This window comes from Rhinoderma darwinii, chromosome 6, assembly GCF_050947455.1.
Source record: "Rhinoderma darwinii isolate aRhiDar2 chromosome 6, aRhiDar2.hap1, whole genome shotgun sequence".
Lineage (NCBI taxonomy): Eukaryota > Metazoa > Chordata > Amphibia > Anura > Rhinodermatidae > Rhinoderma > Rhinoderma darwinii.
In genome coordinates this window covers 129,643,537-129,655,719 of record NC_134692.1, presented here as the reverse complement: position 1 = coordinate 129,655,719, position 12,183 = coordinate 129,643,537, and the positions used below count along the sequence as shown (strand labels likewise).

The 12,183-nt window shown below is 43.7% G+C and overlaps 1 protein-coding gene across 4 annotated transcripts in view; it reads left to right on the top strand.

Moving 5' to 3' along the window:
* MAD1L1 (mitotic arrest deficient 1 like 1) overlaps positions 1-12,183 on the top strand; it is a 527,150-nt gene that overhangs the window by 286,423 nt on the left and 228,544 nt on the right. The window lies entirely within an intron of this gene.

Sequence of the window (12,183 nt, the reverse complement as noted above, 5' to 3'; positions counted from 1 at the left end):
TCCATTTTGAGGAGATAATGAGCCCAATTGATAAATACTGGCTGAAAATCACAAAAAGTTGGATTGTTGATACATGGTGCCAAAGACCCAGAGGTTTGTCTGAAAACAAGAAGATATTCAGAGGGACAGAAATTGCCAGTAAGACATCTCCGCATGTATTGTATGAGCAGCTTCAGATTTTTTTTTCCTCCTGTCACCACACCACCAATCCTAAGACATGAGGGACGTGCACTTTTGTTTTTTTTTACCAAATCACCTCCATCAATTCCTTGGCATGACCCTTGACCCTGTAAATTTCCTTGTTCACTTTTTGTTACCTATGGAATGGAGGAGAGCTGTGCAGATTCTCAATGTCTTTGTGGAACAGGAATCCGACCAACATGGTCTCTGTAGGAGTTGCAGAGACTACCGTACTCTAGAAAAAGTTTTGACGTTGATGCTTCTCCTGGCATTTTTTTTTTTATTTTTTTACTTTTAGTCCTTGTTAGCTGTGGTAGTGACCTCCATGATCATTACTTTTCTACAATAAATATTGTATTAGTTCTTTAGAAACTTGTAGGTGTGGTATAAAGGTCTAGAGTCTTGTCCTTGCCTTCAATGCCGCTGGCGGTCTCCTCGGTAGCTTTTTTCTTTCCTTCCTTTAAATATTTATGTGTTTAAATCCCTTTATTCTATCGCATTGAGATTTGTTCTCATTTCTAACCTCATCTTTCGCCCTTTTTATGTGCCTTCAACTCACAATTCACATTGTATTCATCGTATTCTTTTTATCCTTGTCACGGAGTGTGTAATGGGGCCCTGAAAAGAGATTTTATACAAGTCACTTGTTCAATGAGCTTTGCAAGTGTGCTGTTTGATAACCTAAGCATTGAGGGACAGAGGCATTTTAACGGTGACGTGAAGACTGTAATAGACCGGGGGCTTACACCGTAATGTAATAGGATGGCCCTGGCTGGGTATATCAAGATGGGTAGGGGACCCAGGCGGTCATGTATTTCAGAGGCAGGTCAAGTTGTAGAGTTGTGATTTAACTTCATTACCTTTATTTTGGCATGCTCTGTCGCCTTATTAGTACAATTACGAGTAATGAGGTAGCAATTTTCTTCCCCTTTAAATGAATTCACGGAAGAATGGGAAGTCTATTGGTTTTTACGAAGGTTTAATCTTAATGAGTTAGTAATGACCTTGTTTAGCCACTGCTTAAGTGCAGTTGAATCACCTCGAGCTCTTATTTATCTTCTCGGCCTGGTTTGGATGTAATGTCCGTAAAACATCCTTGACAAGTTGGTGGAAACTTAAATCCAGATTGATAGCGCCATGATAAAAAGCCAACATCCTGCTGGTTCTTACATACGGCACTGAGAATTACGGGAGGGTGTATGTTGCTGCTTTACTCCATATCAAAAAATATTCTTCTTGTATACGTTGAGCAGTTTTATGAGCTAAACCAATATTCATGAGAATACACATGGAAGTAAGGAGGTCACTGAGATCTAGCCTGCACCTCAACAATGTCTCCAAGTGTTCCTAGTGTTTTCATTGGTTTAGTTTATGACCCGACATAATCCACTTTGATGAAAAAATAGGTATTCCATCATACACATTTATGGCATAGCCACATGTGCTGCTTCCGCGACACTTTCCATAACTCCTATAGACTTCAATGCAGTCTACGGGGTGTGCTGCCTCCTTAGAGAAGTTATACTGGATTAGAAAAACATGGCTGCTTTCTTCTGCGAACAGTGCCACACCTGTTCACATATTGTGTGTGGTATTACATCTGCCTCATTAACTGTAATAGAGCTGAGCTGCAATACCAGACACAATCCATGCACAGGTGCAGCACGGTTTCTAGAAGAGAGCAACCAAGTTATTCTAATTCTGTACAGTCCCTTTTAAATCCACGAATGAGGGGCACGAAACTCCCACTCTCCCGATATGTGATGATCCCAGCGGTGTGACTTTTACCTACATTTCTGGCATAAATGTATATGATGAAATTACTCCGCCACTAGGGGGAGCTCCTTACAAACAAGTTTATAGAGCTAGATTTGAGTTCAATGGAAGCTGTAGACATGATCCCTAGTGGTGGCTGTGTGTAGGGCACCATGAATTCTACTTACACCCCTTATTGTATGTACCGAGGCGCCAGTAGACTCCAGACAATAGACTGCAACAGGGAATTTGAAGTCTCCTATAGCCCTGGGTGTGTAGTTTTGAAACGCTTCTACTGATAAAGGGAGAAATTGCACTTATAACACTATTACGGCTTTTTTCAAGGTGTATTAATAAAATCAATTCATACTCCTTTTAGAAATCCCAAATCGCTGCGAATAGACTATAAAATATATGTAATGTTGTAGACAAAATCGTATATTGACAGGCCACCAGTCATAGACCTGCTAAGTGGATACAACTGTGTTCAGTGTCCCCGCTTCAGGTGCTCGTCATTTTAAGAGCTGTCAATCCTGTCATTTTCTGCTTTTATTGTGATATTTGTTGTCATTCTTTGGGGATCTCGGCTTTGATTTACTGTAGGCTTCACACATCCTTGAATAAGGACAACCCTCCTGATACTTGGTTGAAGTGTCCTTATTTTCCAAATGTGCTCTACCGTGGTAGTGCGAAGTCTTAGAAATGTTCGGATGCAATCACTTTTAGTGTTAAGAGAAGTTTTTTATTCTAATGAAGACGTTCTTTCCATAAAAAGGTATTTATTACCCTAAAATGCAATTTTACCATAAAAATGTATTTGCATCTGGTGCACACAGTATACTGCATTTTTAGCAGATTTCCCATTGCTTATATATTATCAACCCATCGCTGGCTCTTGCTCGCTGGCTGGTCCGTGCTCTCGCTCGCCGGCTGGTCCGTGCTCTCGCTCGCCGGCTGGTCCGTGCTCTCGCTCGCCGGCTGGTCCGTGCTCTCGCTCGCCGGCTGGTCCGTGCTCTCGCTCGCCGGCTGGTCCGTGCTCACGCTGGCCCTTGCGACCGCTCGCCGGCTGGCCCTTGCGCCCGCTCGCCGGCTGGCCCTTGCGCCCGCTCGCCGGCTGGCCCTTGCGCCCGCTCGCCGGCTGGCCCTTGCGCCCGCTCGCCGGCTGGCCCTTGCGCCCGCTCGCCGGCTGGCCCTTGCGCCCGCTCGCCCTTGCGCCGGCACGCCCTTGCGCCTGCTCGCCCTTGCGCCGGCTCGCCCTTGCGCCTGCTCACCCTTGCGCCCGCTGACTGGCTGTCCTTTGCGCCCGCTGCCTGGCTGTCCCTCTCGCTCGCTGGCCCTTGCTCTCTCGCTCGCTGGCCCTTGCTCTCTCGCTCGCTGGCCCTTGCTCTCTCGCTCGCTGGCCCTTGCTCTCTCGCTCGCTGGCCCTTGCTCTCTCGCTCGCTGGCCCTTGCTCTCTCGCTCGCTGGCCCTTGCTCTCTCGCTCGCTGGCCCTTGCTCTCTCGCTCGCTGGCCCTTGCTCTCTCGCTCGCTGGCCCTTGCTCTCTCGCTCGCTGGCCCTTGCTCTCTCGCTCGCTGGCCCTTGCTCTCTCGCTCGCTGGCCCTTGCTCTCTCGCTCGCTGGCCCTTGCTCTCTCGCTCGCTGGCCCTTGCTCTCTCGCTCGCTGGCCCTTGCTCTCTCGCTCGCTGGCCCTTGCTCTCTCGCTCGCTGGCCCTTGCTCTCTCGCTCGCTGGCCCTTGCTCTCTCGCTCGCTGGCCCTTGCTCTCTCGCTCGCTGGCCCTTGCTCTCTCGCTCGCTGGCCCTTGCTCTCTCGCTCGCTGGCCCTTGCTCTCTCGCTCGCTGGCCCTTGCTCTCTCGCTCGCTGGCCCTTGCTCTCTCGCTCGCTGGCCCTTGCTCTCTCGCTCGCTGGCCCTTGCTCTCTCGCTCGCTGGCCCTTGCTCTCTCGCTCGCTGGCCCTTGCTCTCTCGCTCGCTGGCCCTTGCTCTCCCGCTCGCTGGCCCTTGCTCTCCCGCTCGCTGGCCCTTGCTCTCCCTCTCTCTGGCCCTTGCTCTCCCTCTCTCTGGCCCTTGCTCTCTGTGCAAGGGATACTAGGACGTTTTAGCTTTCCTGCCTGCAGAACTGAGAATGCAGCTCCGGATATTAATACAGACTGTAACTAAGGATCAATACAAAAGCAAAGTAAAGAAATTTGCAAGGTTTCTCAATCGTGTTATATACACTAATGTTTATAGAAACTGTAAGATGATTTTTAAAGTTTTAAATTCATGCGATCTGTGATTTCCAGAACAATATGGTGTGTTATACGCCTGGTACACAGACAGGGGGCATCTGGCAAAACAAGTATTAGCAAATACCAGCAGAACACAAGAGAAGAGCAGGTGGTGATTTATTTTTTTGCTGAAATATCCTAGTATACTTTAAATATAGCACAGGCTAAGCCAGATCAGCTTTTTATGTCAGCAGGAACATTTCATTGCAGAGGCTGCAAAAACAATAAAAAGTAAAACATGCATTTTTTTGGGTTATAACATATTATATCTGCCATGCACTAATATCCGTAATGTTGCTCTGTGTCTCGTAAGTAGCACTAATATAATTCCATATTGTTTGTAGGCCAAATATTCTGCGATGATTTGATTTAATTTCTTAATTTATCTTCATAGCGGTTGCAGTTGATTTTCCAAATTTCCCATTTAGACAAAGTTTTAGAAACCTGCATCCACCACTAGAGGGAGCTTACTGTATTTGCTCCCCTTAGAGGCGGCTGAACGTAGATAGTTTTATTATTTAACAAGATCTTTTGAAAAAATTTGGAGCTTTGGTTAAAAAAAACAAAGCTCCGATTGCTATTAACGTATATTAAGAAATAATATATTTGGTTCTTTTTATGTTCAAAAAAATCAAAATGGAGAAAATTCACTTTAAGGGGAATGATCAGATCATTTACTGAAAATATTTCCGAAAGCATGGCTCCACATTCTCATGCTCCCATACTGGAAGTTTTTACTTTAGCTTTGGATGTAAGGCAACATATTACTCGACCAAGCACTTGCATGATATTATGGAGAAACCAGTACCATTACCGGCAAAGAGCATACTATGCAAAGTTATGCCATAAATGTCTGATAGATAAGATCTGCCAGCTGCATGGGCTTCAATGGATTGTTCTGCTTGTTCGGCTCTTTCTGGAACTCCCATAGACTTTAATAAGGAGAGTCCCACACAAGCGTGGCCACCTTCATTAAAGGGGTTATGTGGGAACCAAAAATTATTAGCAGTGTAGTCACTGCAGTATGGGAGTACACTCACTAATATACATTCTGGTCCCCCGTCACGCTGATTCTGATATTTTCAGAGATTTTTATAGCGCCGCCGGAGTGGAAGTCTAGTTGTTCAGCCGCCTTTGATGATGCGACTCTTCGTCACATGACCGACCCAGCTGTACGCTATGTAATCTATGTACTACTGCTACTACTTGTACATAGTGTACCCTACCCGATCAAAACTTCTGACATGTCTCTATGACATGTCAAAAGTTTTTTGAATGTTTAGTTACCCTTTAAGGACATATATCAAAAAGCCATTGGGACCTTGGATCCAAATGGCCGAGGACTTCACTTGAACGTTGCTGCCAGTAGTCAAGGCACCCAAAGCGCTTGTTTGTATGTGCCCTAATGTGGTATCTGGAGAAGAGCCACATTTGGAATCCTCCTCTTATCTTTCACCCATCCCTCACTCTTGACCGGTCGCCTCTAGCCAAAGCTGCTCACAGAATTATCTGCCCAGCATGGGTATAATCGGTCACACCATTAATTTCCTTTGTTTAACTCCAAGTTGGCGAGTTACAGCTCCTGCTATATCCAATAATTTCCAAAACAGCATCCCTCTGCGCCCATTAATGTGCCGCGTGGCATAAAGTATTATTTCAGTTCTTTTAAATAAGGTTTTATTACTAGGACTGTTTATTTTGCAGCACTGCGTATTCATTTTTAAGCGTTTGATAAATGATTACATAAAATGAGCGTGACACACTAACTTTACACTCCCCATAAACTCTGGAAATTTCATTGACTTCCAGTGGGGCTTTGCTGAATTTAATAAGGACTCCTGATGGTATCTCTCATGTATTAATCATGTTGTACTCAAACTCATTATGTTGTAGTACTGAAAAAAAAATATCATCCGGTAGGTGGCAAACTTTCTTTAATCTGAGGAACAATGCGAGAAACGACCTCAATGTCAAAAGTTAGTGGCACAGACCAGGCTCAGATCGGATAGAAAGCACCAAGAACATTTCATCTCATTTACGCTAATGACTCCTTGGCATCAAAGAAGATCTACACAACCGAAAATGATGCTGGTGATTTTGAGTTGTGTGCACTTTATCAATTCATGTTACATTTCATTGGGTCAACTGAGTCAATTTGACTAGACCTGCATACCGTTGCACAGAGCTGCCATTTTGACCTATAGCAGAGGCATCACATGAAGTTCCGGGGCCCCAAAGCAAAGTATTTTACAGGGCCCCCACCTACCATGTCATTTATAATAATGAGGTTTTTGGGCCCCCTCAGGCTCCAGGGTATGTAGGATCCACCAATTAAAAAGGTTCAATGGGGTCGCCAAAATCAAGATATTTTTCCACACTCCTACCTACTGTCCAAAACCGCATATGTACGCTGATTCAAAATGGCTGCCAGCAGTCTCGAGCCTCTGTAGCACTTGGGCACTCCAGCTGTTAATTGACTACAACTTGCTCTGAGAGCCAAAGGATGGGAGTTTGTTTTGTAATCGCTAATGAGTTACAGGTTGGAGACTACTACACGGTAGTGAGTATACTGCGTGAGGGACTGGTCCAGTTGACCTTCAGAAAAGGCTTTTGACCGAGTAAAGAGGGTTCTGACGCATTCATGGGAAGATACTTACAGCGTTTCCACCGAATATTCACATTGATAGGGTGGTTTGACCACTGGAATCCCAGCAGTTTTGAGAATCGGTCTCTCTGTGTATATGTTAACTATCTATTAAAGTGAATGAAAAAGATGGTTATAGCCGCGCATTGTCATTTGGCTTTGTCCCTATATCTGCCATTATATTTGGTCACTTCTCCACCGAGAACTTCAAGACGGGCAAAGGGAGGTCTTTGTTAACAAGACTTTAAACCCTTTATGTAACAGAACGGTGTGTACTACATACTGTAAATGTAAAGTGGATCTCGTGCTTTTATGGGCAGACCACCACAAGACCTATCTCAAGAACTTGGATGTGGACAAATGCAAGGACTTGTGCTTCATAGAACCATGGAGCCTCCTGACCTCAAGATACAACGAAACATACTGGTGGTTGGTGTATAGAATAATTGCGGTACTTTTAGTGAAGGATCCTGAAGTTCATACAATAGTGTTAATGATCTGGCAGTGATAATATTGTATTGAGAACTTGAGTATTCACTATAGTTAATTTTCAATAATTGTAAGAGGTCATCAACCCTGAAGCCCTTGAACCCTGGTGCAAAAGTTATTCTACCTGAAGCCACATGCTTGTAGAGATCTCAATTTCAAGCCATGTGAGATCTGTATTTACTCTACAAGCCTTTTTACAGGGGCCAATGATCAGGCAAACAAGCATTTGCCCTGTGTAAACAGGACAACGATCATCCATGAACGGGTAGACTCTCGTTCATCGACTGATTGCATCTTTTATACAGCTAAAAAAATAGATGTGTTGCCGATATGATGCAGATGCATGGTGACAAGCGATTGTAATAATGATAGTTCGTCCTTATACTAAACTATTATTGCTCCGTATAAAGATCGCAATGAGCTACTTCGAATTGTCAATCGGCGCTCCGTTTTAAAAGCGGTCAACACGGGTGAAATCTGGCAGAGTAAAACCACCTTGAATTCTTCTATAGAGACGGCACCATCAACCATGTCTAGAGAATAGCATATGTCATACCTGCACTGCACTGGCCACATATAGCATTGCTCTTTGCTGGAAGGGAGCCCGTTGAAGCGTAAGTATAGCCCACCAGACTTGTTTTCAGCTCCTCTACCCAATATTGCAGCCATAAATAAAACTAAGGAAAAATCCAGGAGTGCAGCTAAATTTGATGTAATATCAGCAGGTCTAAATTATAAGGCAATGTTCAGAACGCGTGAGCCTGTGATGGCATTTCTTCTGTAAAGTACCATTTCCTCCCATCCTTCTCTCCTGAGTCAGTGTCTCGGTAGATCTGAAGAAGGAGAATAATGAATCTCTTTGCAGAAGCGAGCCGCAGACAGCATACCTTCCATTTGCAGTTCTGTACTTGTGTGAATGGCTCGGCTCTCCTCTCCTCCCAGCCGGCTTTGATAGACTCAGCCGCGCTGCCGATAAGAGGACTAATCAGAAAATTGAGGGAAACATTTTTTGCTACGATAATCTTATCAGTTTCTGAATAAACAGTGGTGTTGAAAGCGCCGCAATATTGGCGTGCACCTTGGCTCCTCTCTATCTGACTGAGGTTATGTGATGGGATTGATCTAAAAGAACATATTTGGCCCAGTATTTATTTACTGTACTTGCATATTATGGTGAAAGTTTTGCTTACAATATTAGTTTTAACAACAAATTGTTTGAGAATTGGGGAGCAGAATTCCCTTTTTGGATTTACTTTTAGTTTTATCTTGGTTTTTTTGCACACTTTATACTTATTTTTGTCTTCATTTCTTACTTAAACCGTTTTGTTTAAAGGTCAGTGTTCTGTTTTTTATAAAATTATTTATTTCCCTGTATTCACAGATGTGTCCTCCCTCCTCTTATCTCGAAGGCTCTGTTTATATCTGTTCTACAATTATTGTTCTGTTTCATCAGAGGAACAGAATTACGGGAAAAATAAAATCAACGGATCCGTTGCATGATGGAAATTAACGACACCTGGCAGAATTCCTTGACTTTGATCGGTTCCGTAGAGTTCCTGTCATGGTTTTCTGAATTTTGTCATACAAAATAGCGTTGCGTGCTGCACCATTATGTCCAGCAAAAATTATGGAGTCTGCACCGAAGGGTTCCTAATAGAGACTCCAACACAGATGTAAGCAGAGCCTAGAACCAACATATCCCGAGATGTGTGTCGCGAGATGATAAACTAACATGTAAAAAAATGCATGCTTCTGACAGGAGCCATCTGTCAGCCGTCCCTCACCCATAGACTCCCATGTTAAAAAAAACGCATACTTTAACGTATGTTTTTTTACTGGATGAGGCAGGATTTATTGAATTGGTATCATAAATTCAGCAACTTAATGCAATTAAAGAAAAGTTAAGGATGGACATATCTGTTTTTCCGCAGTCAACATACTCTGCGGCACAGTTCACAAGTTACAACCCCACAAGTCATACACAAACTGGGGTTAATTGGTCAAACCTGAATAGCTCCAACAATGGTTTGGGGAATTAAAGGCTATGTATACCTTTTTGAAATCGTTGTTTTTTTAAAAAAAATTGTCCATCAGTTTGTTTGGTGCAATTTCTAAATAGGTTTTATTAAAAAAAATATATATATTTTATGATATACAGCTGCTTTTAATCCTTTATACAGAGTAGCTGTATAGTGCGCGGAGACCTGAAACCGTCATATCCTTGGGACTGGCGGCTTCAGTGTCAGCGTGTCCTACTTGTCTCTGTTCATAACAGATGTGATTGATTACAGGTGGATACCGCCGTCACTGAACCAGTCAGTCCCGCTGACGTGACGGATACAGGTTTCAGCGCTAGATACAGCTTGTATACAGAGCAGCTGTATCTCAAAGTAAAAATAATTTTTAATAACTATTTAGTAAGTTTCACCAAACAAACTTCTGGACTTTTTTTTTCCACAAGATCACCTATAGAATTATGTACTTCCGTAACTTTCCTTGACTTGAACGGAGAAAGCCTCACACATATGTGGCCATCTCGTAATGAAGTCCTTGCATGAATGCTCGGCTGCATCACCTGTCGAACCCCTTTTCTCCAGATAAGTAGGACCCCCACATCTCCAACATTTATCCCGTGGCTATTCCATACATGTCTATATTTGCAAAACCAACGAGGAACTCTGTAGGAAAACCAGAAACATGTTATGCCAAGTACATGGTCTCAGAGGGCGGAGCATGACACAGGGACTCAAGAAAACCAAAACATACCAGTGTCATGCCCCCCCCCCCACCCCCTGGCCTGACACTAGGTATACCACAGTATATCAGTTTTTCTTGGAGTGCTCCTTAAAGAAGTATCTATTCATCAACTATTAGAATATTATAATTTGCCCGGGACATTTCCAATGAAAGTTGGAAGACACAAAACCATTCCTTGCAATTAGTTTCCATTGGTGCCAGGTCCGCCATAGCATTTTTTTTTTCTGTTGGCATCAGCAGATGCTGTATCATTATATAAATTAAGTGCTTATGACAATATTAATAGAATTTCCCTTAACACACGAAACGTGGAGCTTATTTGTCAAACCGCAATAGAGGAATTGACCCCAAGTGCAAATAAAGCAATTTTCTCCATTTACCGTGTAACAATAACAGGAAGATAAAACACTTAATGTGCCATTACGATCAAGCTCTGACGTTTAATTAAGGCCGCTTTGAAGCGATGAAACGGCAGCCTGGATTTTAGATAAAAGCGTCTACATCCCTGTAGGACCAGTGCAGAGTTCTACATTACTGACCACAATGACCCCTCCGGTTCTCTCGTCTGAGCACTGTGCCGGTATTACTGCTCCCACAATCCTCTCTGCCTTTGTTCTCAGGACCAAAAGAGTTCGCTTCTAAACCGGTGGTGTCAAACCCTTGTATGTTGTGATGGGTGGCTTGCTCTTCGAAGGCTCAGATGGGAAATCTCATGAATTCATATTGGCTGTGTTTTCCAGGGTTAGACGGGACCCCTTCGCAATGATTGAGACAGACATCTCTTAGCTTCTTGTGCTTCTTTCTTATATTATTTTGTTATGAGACGATCTTTGAGGCTGATCCCCCATGACCGGAGGATACAGACATTTCTATGTAGTCCAGCTCGGGATTCTTATTTAAGAGTATATACTAGATGCAGATTCGCACACAGACTCCTGAGTGACAAATATCTGATTTGCATGGATAGTCCACCATGCTGCTTTACGGCTCAACATTAATGGTAGATTAAATTCATAATCTATTTTTTTTCTATTTCCATTTCTCCAAAAGCCCCGTATATCCATAGAGTTAAATGATAACATTTACGCTGCCGGCAGTTGTCTCTAGGGGGAGCTTAAGGCCCTGTTCACACAGTTTTTCAGGAATTTTGAGGCAGATTTTGACCTGCCTGCACTTTTTTGCTGCGGTTTTCGCCCGTGGCCATTGAAGCTAATGCAAGGACCGCAGGCAAAAATCGCTCGGAAACGAGCGCCGCTGTTTTTTCTCGACTCCCATTGATTTCAATGGGAGATCAGAGGCGGAGACCGCAGCTTGAAAAGACATGCCACTTTTGTTCCCCACGAGCTGCTAAAAGCCGCCTGGCAAAAGAAAAGCCTCTGCTTCCCATTGAAATCAAGGGGGGCTTGCCATTATTTTTTTTTGGTGCGGATCGAAATCCGAGCCAAAAAACTCTGTGTGAACAGGGTCTAAGCGTGTACTGTAAACGAGTTATTGAGTTCAATGTATAAATCGTATTCAGTAAGCACTTAAGGTCCCCCTAGTGGTGGCTGTGGCTCCACTTTTATTTTTGCAGTATTTTTTATAAACCTCCCCTCATTTTCCAATGCACTGTACAACTTAATGGGGTTGTCTCATCGAGACCACTCTTTTTAAAAACAGCAACTGGGAGATAATATAATCACATGTCCGTCTCCTAAAACCCCCGGCAGTCAGCCGATATCGTAAGGGGAAGTTTTTTCCGACTTTACAAATGTAGCGTTGCGAGCATATAATACATGGATGACCATGTCTGCCAGAGCATAACACATTACTTAGCACCTCTCTGCTCTAGTCCATAGAGGGGAGTCCTGGGCCGCAGACCCCTCTCTATGACGTCCATATTACCTAGACGAACATATGGGCAAGGGGTTACCCTGATGTTTTGCTTTAAATGGCTACTTTGTAGCCAGTGCCTTAGAACGAAAAGTGATTTAAAAGATAAGCTGTAAATATTGCGCTGCCATCCATTCACCCACCTGTAGCGTTCTGTCATGTTCATCTTCTCTGCTTCCTCCAATCAATACTGTTAATTATTAAAACCTATAAATATCAG